General features: G+C 33.1%; 1 protein-coding gene and 1 long non-coding RNA gene across 7 annotated transcripts in view; one reads left to right on the top strand and one right to left on the bottom strand.

Annotated features, from left to right (window-relative positions):
* MEF2C (myocyte enhancer factor 2C) overlaps positions 1-10,624 on the bottom strand; it is a 162,198-nt gene extending 151,574 nt beyond the window's left edge. For both annotated transcript variants that reach the window (XM_079144418.1, XM_079144419.1), the window contains exons 1-2: positions 10,575-10,624; positions 9,991-10,269 (exon numbers count right to left, since the gene is read on the bottom strand). The gene's annotated coding sequence lies outside the window, so the exon portion shown is untranslated. The remainder of the gene's footprint in view (positions 1-9,990; positions 10,270-10,574) is intronic.
* The window catches only part of LOC306663841, an 85,547-nt gene that overhangs the window by 4,218 nt on the left and 69,296 nt on the right, over positions 1-12,033 (top strand). For 2 of the 5 annotated variants that reach the window (XR_013764558.1, XR_013764559.1), the window contains exons 1-2: positions 10,742-10,887; positions 11,281-11,342. This is a non-coding gene — a long non-coding RNA (uncharacterized lncRNA). Of the gene's footprint in view, positions 1-10,732; positions 10,888-11,280; positions 11,343-12,033 lie in introns of those variants that run through there. The other 3 variants (XR_013764555.1, XR_013764556.1, XR_013764557.1) reach the window with 2 other exon arrangements.

Here is a 12,033-nt window from a genome sequence, read left to right as displayed (position 1 = left end):
ATCTCTGTGGTGTTTTGGAATGTAGTGAGAAATAATAGTCAAAGATTGATCTAGGCACAGTAGCACACATCTGTGCTGTGTGACATCAACTCTGGAGGCTGAGCCAGGAGGATCACAAGTTCAAGGCCAGCCTGTGCAACTTAGTGAGACCCTGTCTCAAAATTAAATTTAAAAAAGGATTGGGGATATAGCTCAGTGATAGAGCAAAATATTGGTGATTAAAATTAGTTTGTTTCACCAGCATATTCAATGAGTCAAAACCCCAATCAAAAGAGGCTTGATTTCCTATGAACTATTATTGTTTATTTATGTATTTTTATTGTGACTGTAGCTGAGTCTTTCACATCAGTATTCATATTTATAATATAATGATATTTAAAATATATGTGCAAAAATACTAGTTTATTAGAGTGTGGGTTGAAAAAATAAGTTCAAAATGCCTAACACTTAGTGGCTATTTGTCAGACTTAGAATTATCAGCTCTATTAGTTTTCTTTTTATCTAAATAACAACCCTTAGACAGATCCTACTATTATCCCCATTCTACAGATTTTAAAACTAAAGCTTAGAGAGCTGATCTTACCTGCCCAGGGCCACATAGCTCATAAGTACCAAAGGACATGAAGCCAGATTTGTTTATTTCTAGCCCTCTGTCCTTAACTACAACACAGCACCGTTTCCTTACACTAATAACCTGTGCTTGATGAGAGCAGGAGTGATGAAATTTGTATTTCCCCCCCAGAACAGGTTTCAGAGATACACCCATTTTCATTTCACCCTCCTCACTGTGCACACTTTAAAAGGCTAATCACTTTTCTCGGTGATGCCTTTACTCAAGTCTGTTTAGAAATCTCCCTGAGGAATTTGCTACACAATCTTAAAAATGGTTTGATTGTTGGCAAATCATTATAGTTAAGGATGAATTTGTTGCCAAAAGTAGATCCAAACCAAATGTAGTGAATAGGATGGAAACTAAAATTTGATTAGAAAGCATTGGATTATTTGATATTTGGCTCACAAATTGATATTAACTACAAATATAAAAGAGGAATTTCAAGGTTATTCTTTGTAGGATTAAATAGTCTTTACAAAGAGAGTTTTGATGAGTAGCACTCATAAAAGTCTGATAATATTTTAAAATTTGGTGTCACTAATTAATAGTTTTGTATCATGCATGAAAGCATGGGAAATGTTCTTTTAAAATAATGTACAATAGGCAGAGAAGGATAAATCAAAGACCTTGGATTAGAATCCAGGCACAGAAGCTTAATAACCATTTCTCCTTAATTTTCTAAATGTCCTTTTTGTACAATGTGGAGGGTGACAGGACCTACCAATGATGATCATTTTGCTGAGAGAAGGACATGACATTGTACTTCTGTAGCCACTTAGTTGCCTGGCCTGCAGAAAATCCTCAATAAATGATCACTATTCTTTATTTTTCTCTCAAGGACTATCTCATATTCTTGAAAAACATCTTATTGTAATAGTTATCTAGTGATATTTTGGAAGATATTTTCTTCCAGGTTTCATGTGGCAAAGAAGTTTTATGTCATGCTAGAGTATTTGATATTTAAAATAAATATAAAAATTTACCATAGTATAGTGATAAAATCAATATATATTATATCACGAAGCCTTAAATTTTGGGATTACTCATTTATATTAGCTTTGTATGTGGTTCCATATAATATCGTTTTCAGGGAGACTTGTTTTTGTGTTCACATAGAATTTTATTAGACTTATGAAAGTAATGATATATTCATTTGCCTAGAATAAGGTTCCAAGATTTTATTTTTTAGTTACATCAGACATCTTCTAAATTGCTTATTGATTGCATAATCTTGCACTTAAATTTTAGGAACCTGAGCAAAACGCATAGAATTAGTGGCTTCCTATTAAATCTAAGTTTCTGACTCTTTTGGAATCAGTGACCTCATCCATGTCGTCTAGGCAGAATGGTGGAGTTGCTGAAGTCTGTCTTTGCCTCAGGCCCTTCCTTCACTCACCTTCAACATGCCCTTCTTTCTCTTTGGCATCTTCTACTCACCCAGCAGCAGTTTTTATAATCAATAACAGCTCCTTTGTGAGTGTCTCTATTTCCTCTGGGCCTTCCACTGATTTGACTTACAAGATCCTTTCATTCCTCAGCAGCCCCCCAAGAATTCTCTTGGATTATGCTCTATCAGAAAAGCCTGCTGCTCCAGCTGTCTGATCCAAGACATGATTATCAATGTTGTTACTCCTTGAAGTGAAGTTCTCTTTAAAACTTTTCTGAAAAAAGAGTTCATAATCTAAAGGAGTAACACGAGTCCACAAATCCACTGTTGTGTTGATTAAGAGGTGCTTTAGGGAGGACTGTTAGCATAGCTCAGGTCCCTCCCACTGCCAGCCACTTAACTGTCCACATCTAGAGGCAAGCACTAGATGCAAGTGCATGGGAAGCCTCATTCTGGTATGAGGAAGAAATGTATTGTTTTTGAAAATATTGGGTTTGGAAGATGAACTCTATTAGCAGAATATTATTATGCTACTTGAAGATTTGTATAGTTACATTTTTTTCAAATATTGTACATTTCAGGTCCTGTTGCTCTGGTCTCTTCTTCTGATAACTCTTTGCCTAGGGGTTGCATAGTTGGCTGCATGTCTCTTGTGCCATAGCTACTGTTTGTCACTCAGACTTATTTGTGTGCACTCCCTTCAGCCCCTAAAAAGCTACCAGAGGTGTAATTAGTGATTGTTTTTCCAGAAATGCCTTGAAGTGACTTAAGAATTAAGTTTGGAGAATTTGTGCTACTTCTTGGATGAAAGGAAGAATGTTGGAAAAGGTGTAGGGTCAGAGGGCAAAAATTGTTCTGCCTTTTATTTCCTCCATGAAATCACAAATAAAACACCTTCTCTGATCAAAGATAAGGCACTTAACAAATTAAACATTTCTCAACATTGTATGGCCTTAAATTTGTAAATATAATACATCCCTATAAAAAGGAATGCATGTTGTATCAAAAATACTCTCTCTGGAGAGATTCAAAGGCAAGAAATAATGATTCTAAATTATTTTTTATTTTTTAATTTTTTGTAGCAAGGATTGAACCCGGGGGTACTTAACCACTTAGCCACATCGCCAGTCCTTTTTTTTTTTTATTTTTTATTTTGAAATTTTGAGACAGGGTCTCTCTAAGTTGCTTAGGACTTCATTAAATTGCTGAGGCTGGCTTTTAACTTGCAATCCTCCTGCCTCAGCCTCCCAAATCACTGAGATTATAGATATGCACCACTGTGACTACCTAAATGAAAAATCTTGAACACTACATTTTGCAACTTTCTTGTTTCTTGTTTCTTTTGACCCCTTTACCAATGACTGACTAGCTAACTAATAGGGTTTTTTTCTATCTTTTCCATTCTCTATTGATTCCTTCATCTTCTTTTTTTGCTTCAGCTCTTCATTCTCAGTTGTAAGTTCCTTATCAGTTGAATGATCCATAAAGGAGCACATGCACACACACATACACACATACATGTGCAAAACTAGTATTAACAATGAACCAGATTTGGGTTTTTTCTTTCCTTTTTGAAGTTACATTTTCTGTCTTAGAACCATAAGATACTGCTAGGAATATTTTTCTATTTACTGGAATCACCTCAAAATAGAATACCACATCAAGGAGCTTATTTTTAAACAACTGATGTTGTATAGATAATACAGCCACAGAAGAATTTCAGTGATCAATTTTGTTATTAATCACTATAATTATCTGATTACAACAGTGGTTAACTTGCAATGAATAAGGTCCATGCTTGTGTTGCTTATCTAGTGTTTATGAAAGATTCATCTACACATTCTCATCTCACCCTTATGTAGCCTATGACCATAAAATAACTCACCCACAGGAGAATAAAAGCTGTGGTTTCCCTCATATTATCACTAGGCTATAAACTCTTAAACTCTCCAGATCAGTGATGACTGAGTATTCTAAAACCTGGTGAATGTTCATGAATGCATGTTTCGTATAATAAGCACTGTTTGTGCTTTTTTGTAAAATGACTTTCCTGAAGAGTCAGATCAAGCCATTCTATCATATTTCAAAATACATATTTTTAGTGCCTTAAACTCACAAAAATATGAGAATGAATTTTGGCTTTTTACTAATATTGGGTGATACTTACCATTTGCCAATCCAAATAAAATTATTAAAATGAATCAACTACTTAAACATGATAGTAATAAATTATATCAGAAAATAAATAAAAACAACTAACATTTATAGCTAAATCCATATGCTCCCTTTGCTCTCTTAGGACTTGGGATCACTAAGTGCTATTTTCTTGCTACTGGAGAGTGTGAGAACTGACACTGAAGGAGAAGGTTCTGGTGACGAACTAAACAGACTAATGCAGAGAACAGTTTTTCAACCTCAGAATCAGCAAGGATTTATGTTAATTGCTTATTTCCGGATGCATCTCATGCCTATTGAGCCACAGTCTCAGGAATCTTCATTTTAACAGGCTCCTCCTACATTTCCCACATATGTTTTTGGTATGCCATTGTGTTATAGTAAAAGCAAGTGTAGGATCTACAATGTCTTCCAATGCCATTCCTTTGGTTCTCTGTTATTCATTCCTGCTCTCTCAACTAATGTTAGCAAAATTTTATGGAACCTCTAGATTCAAAAACACCTTTCAGGATAGTAAGAATGACATTGAAAAATGATATGAATCACTCCATTGCCTGCTTTAGTTCAGATTGTGAACAGGTTAAAAAAATAAAAAGACATTCCACATATATTATATCCATTGAAAACTACTAAGTTAGAAAACTGATTAAGTAGATTTTCAGAAATTTCTGTACAGTTCCTCAATTTTTATTTATCTGAGTGATGTCCTTTTGGATGGAATCTGTTCTTTAGATCTTGGTACTTCAAAAAAAAAAAAAAAAAAAAACCTGTAAGTGGGCTTCCAATCCAGGATATCTACTGCTGGTGTCAACCCACAAGCACATGCGTGCTTTAGTGACAGCCAGCTGCTCCTGAGCCTAGACTCCCTGCAAATGGGACTAGCACTGGTCACAATCACTTTGGTAATGTGGCCTCACAATAAAGAGACTTTCAATCGATACAAATGTTCCTTAGGACCTTGGTAATTACCTAATCTGCTGAGCAATCACAAGGGCCTTCATACCATTACCCTATCAGACAATTGGCTAATCCATATTCCCAGCTGTGTGATAATAGAATTTTGAGGGTGAAACCTTTATGTTAGGTTACTAGGGTATTCAAGTGGGAAAAAATATGGCCTGTTCATCTTAGCATTCTGCAGTGATTTTGCTTTACCCGCTGACTTCATAGGCTAGACTTTTATTTGTTTTAGTTATTTGGAATGCTTTCATAATGGGCTACTTATAGCAATATGGAGAGAAGGGGACATGCCATTACAGATAGGAACCCACCAATAATAGTCCAGACTCCTTTTGGGACTTAATCACATGTAGCAGAGGAATTACTTTCCATTGCATAGCTAAAATTTCCTTTCCTATGGTTCTTATATTACTAAGCAAAAAGTCCCATACATTTGGTTGCCTAATAAAGGTTAAGTGACTTGTTTTCAGTCACAAAATTACTTAGTGAAACAGAGACTAGGACTCAAATATTCCTATTTCTGTTCTGGTGCTTTTGGGCAGCATTCTTCAGCTCTAAAAAGAAAACTTAAAATCCTTCAAAAGCAGGCAAGGGGCAAGTCACTTACTTTCACTAAAACCCCTTCAAGATGAACTTACTTGAAATTCTTGTGATTTTTTGCATGTTTTGCCTTAACACCCCATCTTTCACAATAGTTAGAACTGGGTATTACTTACTGATTATTTTGCTTATAATTGATTTGCATACCATTATCTCATTGTTAAATGGTTTGCTGATTGATGCATAATGTTGATTTGGAATAAATGTAATGGAATAAGCAAATACATTTTTAAATTTAGTTATATCATTTAGTTGTCAGATGGTGGTGTTAGTCATGGAACTGTTGATTATTTTCAACCAATCCTTTGCAGGGAAACCATGGCCACAATTTCTTCCCATATTCTATAGCATTATTTTAAGCTTCTCCCTTTTTTCTTATTAATTTGTATATCTAGACATTAAATCTCCACTTCTCACTGGAAAATGCTGCTCCAAAGCCCAGGGATAAGATAAATTCTTTTAAATTCAGAATATGATGGATTTTACCTGAAGAATTTCTTCTCTGAAGGGCCAGAAAACCATGAAATATTTGCTTTTTATATTACCATTTTCATAAACTTGAGTGAACCAGTATATTGTACAGCATTATCAAAGTATATAAATGCAAAATATTTATTCATATAATTAGTAATTATTTGAACTAATATCAGATACTTGATGAATAGAGGATTATTGAATGGTAGGGTTTCTAAGCTTTTTAGGACACCTTGCTGATGAGAACTCTGGTGTCCAGTAAGATTTGGAAATTAGTGTACACACACCCAGATACCAAACTTGTTAGTTATTAAGTCAGCTATATGAACTCTTTAAGATATCCTGCACTTGAGTACTATAGATATGCTTGTGTGTTGGTATATTTAGTATTTTAAATTATTCCGTGATCTTGCAAGAAAAAATTCGAACCTGAACATTTGATTTCTACTTTTAACTTTTCAGCATATGTATTGCTATTATTTTTATTTCTTATTTTATATACATTTTATATATGTTCAGTTTATAAATCCACTTAAATGATAAAGAGAATCTAAAGGAATTTGTAGCTCACATGTACTTATATTTTTATTTTTATAACTATATTTTAAAATGCTCTGATAAGGTATATATTTCTCTAATAAAGTATTGCTCGTGGCTGAAAAGTGTTCTTGAAAGGATGTAATATGTTAGTGTTCCATGTGGTGTTCAAACTTGTAGTTTGATTGTCCAAATTCTGAAGTCAATAAAAGAAATATTACTGAATATGAAGTTGGGAGATAGACCTGAGTGTACATCTACATACACGTCAGAGACTTTGGATTAATTTCATTTTATTTAAAATAGGAAGTTAAAACTTCAGAGCCTCCTTCTCATGACTCTTAGAGATATCATGAGCTCAAAAGAAAATATGATTGCAAGATATGTGTAGGCATCATTACATGAATTCATAGTATTTCATGGACACAGACATGTTGTACCCTCTGAATTTCCCTTTAAGGAAATTAACTTTTTGTAAATGTGAGATACATATTGGCAGGGAAAGAAATGGGATAACTGAGAAAAGGAAGGTAAAATGAGTTAATGATGAAGACTGGTAGGCAGTAGAAATTTTTTCACCTTTTACTTCTTTTAGTCTGTAGTCTAATGATTCCTATTTGAAAACTTACTGGCACCAGGTATTATCAAAGGGGATGAGTAATATGTAATTTTTATCTTTACTGGGTTACATTTGGCCCACAGACAGTTGACAGCTGTCAGTCAGGTGTCTGGTCAATGAGGATATACATATAAAGTTGCCAAAACATTTTTGTTTCTTTAAATAATTACGAGTGAACTACTTTAACTGGAAACTCTGTTGTACTGAAATTAAATATATATTTATAACATAATTTATGGAATTAATTGCTAGAAGAATCTTAATTTTCCTTATGAATATATAAAGTAAACAAAATATTTTTTTAAGTGTCTTTTTGAGGCAGGTTAATGATTACTTTGCCGCGACTGCAGATAATGTATCTTGAAGATGTGGATATATATTGCAAATAATACTTAAAATACACACATTTTAAAATTCAAGTTTTATGGCAGGTATGAATGACTGTCACTTTAAGACGACATTTCTTACTAAAACTTATTAAAGGAAACTATTCTGATACATTGGGGGATTTGGCATGGGTATTTTTGTGACACAATGTTGAAAATTTATTAGAAAGGACAAACCTTATGTTGAACAAACATGAGATTTATGATTGCTCATAATGAAAAGAGAAAAATTATTGGATTTTAGACGTAAGTCCACAATTGATGACACAATTAAAATGTAAATTTTAATTATTTTGGATATTTGGACTATATCTAACTAACATTGTTTCTAATAGGTTCTATTGCCCTTAAGTAATTGACAGAGTCATAAACAAGGGTTTGTTAGAAGCTTTTGTATTGCTTATACTTGGTGGTAATGACAAAAAATGTGATAATTATAGTCAATACTAATGTACATGAAAACTTAACAAATATAATTCTGAAGTTGACCTAAGAATGTAAGTTGTTCAGTTTTGCAGTAATTAGTTATCATCTCTAAAAAGAAGTGTTCTGATTCATTTGGAATGTAGTATCTAACAGACTAGAAAAAAATTCTCAAGTGCATGGAATACATACTCATTCTTTAAGAGACTAATGAGGTTAGATAAAAACATTCAGTGACTATCATAACTCACGTATCCAAATCATTGTAATGAAGCATGACAAAATATCATATGAAAACAGCGGTTTGAAACACTGTATATGTATACTTTAAAATAAAATATCTTTTAATTCATAGTATGTTTTGTATGTGATAATTTATAAAAAAAGAATATTTGTGTTTTAATTTTAAAATATGGGTTCCTTAAAGTGTTTTTAGATAAGATTATTTTTAAAATATTGAATTTTTGGTGGGTGGAACATTTCTGATAACTTTTAAATCACAAATATTTTATGATTTTAAAAAACAAAGAGTATCATTTCTATAAATTATTGTCATATCCAAATCATTGATTTAAAACTGTTTTAGGTACACTAGCCATTAGGAAAATCAGATCTTGTTTTTTTCCCACTTACAAATAAAGTATTAAGCATGTAGATTGGAAATTATTTATGGGATCATCAGAATAAAACAATTGTCTCATAGTCTTAGTAATTTATATTGGTAGAAGCCTTTCTCTTCTTAAGTACCAATTCTACCCCCCACAGCCCAGAAAATTGATTTTATGCATAATAATTTATAGCATTCTTGATCAATGTATGCTGTTATGTCTTTTACATTCATTAGCCCATGTTGCTTACAAATATGGAATTTAGTTATTAAAATGGTTTCATATGTTTACTATGTATAGTCTCTAGCTTTGAGCTGCTTACTTGCTTAAATAAATGTTTTCAATTTGCTATAATACAACAATTTGTAGAGAAATGCTGTGAAGCATAGTTAAAAGAATGAGTCCTTGAAATAGAATCACTTTTTAAAAATATGTCCTAACATGTGGTCTCATTTTTCCATTAATTAAAATCCTATTCTGAAAAAAATATTTTTGCTTAAACTTTTGAATTCACAAAACAAAAATACCAAATATATAAATGTACTAATTTTAGAAATCAATGACGTAAAAACATACTTTAGTACTGTCTTATTTGTTTATTCAAAGGTTTTTCTCTGAAACAAAACAAAAAACAAAAAAACAAAAACTCTTTTTGTAAAGTAATGAGAAACTGTGGTTACATTTAATTATTAAATTATCTATGCAATACATGTGTTTAAATTAAGTAACTTCCTTATTATCTCTAATCATATTCCTATAACACACATTAAAAAACCCAGCCCATAGAAGTTTTGAAAAGAGCATGTATCATTTCATATTTTTATTTTGGAGATTTATTGGAAAAAAAATTTCAGCATTTTATTCAAAAAAGATTGTGACAAAATTAGATTAAAAAGAGATTAAAATGCTATTTAGTTAGGCAAATAGCATATGTAATTAACTCTTCATTTTTCTGACACTGAAGAGAGTAATCAGAGACCAATATTAAAAATATAAATTATTTCTTTTATAATTTTTTAAAATTAAAAATTGTCAAATAGTAGCAGCTCTCTATTGTACAGAAGGCAAACCCACTGTTGAGTTAGTTGGCTCTGATTCCAGTGGTCTCTTCAGCTCTGCGAACGTAGGTACCACAGCAATGCTTCTTGCAAGATAACAAAATCAATTTTTAGAGATTAAAAATATATAATTTGGCAATTGAAACTCACCAGTGCCTTTCTGCTTCTCCAGGAAGTTGTACCCGTCAGCACCTGCTGAGGGCTTTGTTGTCCAAACTCTGACAGGTAAAAAAATTCCTGTAGAATAAAGCCAGACCAGCTGGCTTTGAAGAGAAACCCCCCAGTTTGGGCTGCGCTTGCCTCCTCTCCTTTTCTATGAAGACCGAGGCTTAGCCCCCTGATCGTCAAGCCGCGAGATGCGTGATCCCTCTGCACAAGTGTCTGGCAGGCCGAGGTGCACCTGTTCATGTCACTCTGGAGTAAATTTAGCTGTAAAGGTATCATTGACAACCAGACCTTTGTCAGTGCTGGCAAAAGAACACAGAATTACTTCCCTCCCCTCCCCCCTCTGAAGCCCCTCCACTACTAGTTCCAATGGAAAATATCCAATCGGAAGTCTATCCAAAAATCATTCCTAAAAAATGAAATTGCTTTCATATGGTATAAAAAAGTAAGTTTCCTCATTTCACACAGCTTTAAAATTACATTTCCAAGAATAATCTTGGAACAAGACAAGTTTTTGTTCAATTAATTGTGGCTGGAAACTTTTTAATGGAAACATAGCACACACTTACTTCATTTCAGGTTATTAAATCGTGTTAAGCATTAAAGTTAGTTGCCATTCTTTGCTGTAGCTCATTTGTTCTTCTCGACCCAAAGAAATATTAGAAGGTTCAAACTTATCACATAGGAGGGATTAATCATGCTACCAAAATTAGAAAGCATGTAGTTCTGTTAGACTGAGTGTGGAAATTGTGTGCTCATAGCACTTAAACTATTGGGAATCTAGGCTTCTACTGTAGCACTTGACATGGCAGTTCATGTCTGTGGAAACCCCTGTTAGTTGGAAGCTGGCTAAAGCTAGGGTTCTCTTACTCATTGGTTAAGGTAAGGATATTTATCATCTATGTGAAATTTTTGGATGAATATCTCTATTGGTAGCTTCAGAAAAATTCCTTGCAAAGGAAACTAGAGAGGCAGGCAACACTCAGTAATACGTCTGAAATAAATATAGTAGTCAAGATATATAAAGCAGCCTAAGGAGTACCGTTCTTAGCCAAAGCATTCTGAGTTTCTGCCTTGATAATTATGATTTCTTAAGTGGAGTTAAAAAGAGTTGTACAGAATACCTGTTCTACCATATTATTGCTGTTTACAAGGGTTGGGCGTGATGAGTAAAAGAAATCTGGGTCAAAATTAAAAATGCTTTGTAAAATAAACAAAGTTCCTATTTACTTACTATGTATAAACAGCCACTCACCAAGCCTCATTTCTCCGCAGGGCACCACTTTCAGATAAAAACATAGACCTGAATAGCATCATCCAGTATCCAAGGAAACCATGTAAGTACCTCTCTCACTGTGTACTTCTCTTATTCAGAGTTTAAAAGCTAGCTGAGTACTGAATGAGTGAGTGTTTTTATTTAATAATTATACGGGAGGTATTTTTTAGGAGCTTGCTAAAAAGAAACAGGTTCTTGATTGTTATGTGCGTCATAACAAAACCCTTATGTTTTCATCATATTTCATAAAATTATGTGTTTAGTCCTAACCTCTCCATCAATTCTCATTCTTAGGTACAAAACAGCTACTCAAAGTCTTAATGAATTGAGAGTTTCAAACTTTTCCAAGACCCATTAGTGTCTGAAAAACCATGTTCCAGAGGTCTTGTGCCAGGATTAGTTTCCTAAATGTAATAAAACATTTTTAAAGTTCAAAGATGAAGAAAAAATTGCTTGAAAAAGAATATCTTACTGGTAAACATTAATAACAATTAATTTGGTTTTGGGCTTCTTGAGGAGTAATCATGTGAGCTGAGATGCTATTGTCTGTTTAAACTCCATAGAGAATTTTGAAAGAAAGTGTAATTATCTAATGCAAGTATCTATTTGGAAAAGGGGTTGGAAGGCTGGCATATTTCTTTTTCTTCTTCTTCTTTCTTTTTTTTTCTCCAAACTAATTTACCTTTCTGTAGATTATTTTAAGGTTCAAATTTATTTTCAGAAGTTATAAAATCTAATGTGAAAGTTTAATT

This window comes from Sciurus vulgaris (assembly GCF_902686455.1).
Source record: "Sciurus vulgaris genome assembly, chromosome: 6".
NCBI lineage: Eukaryota > Metazoa > Chordata > Mammalia > Rodentia > Sciuridae > Sciurus > Sciurus vulgaris.
Note: the sequence above shows the minus strand (reverse complement) of the source record. Positions and strands in the feature narration are given on the sequence as shown.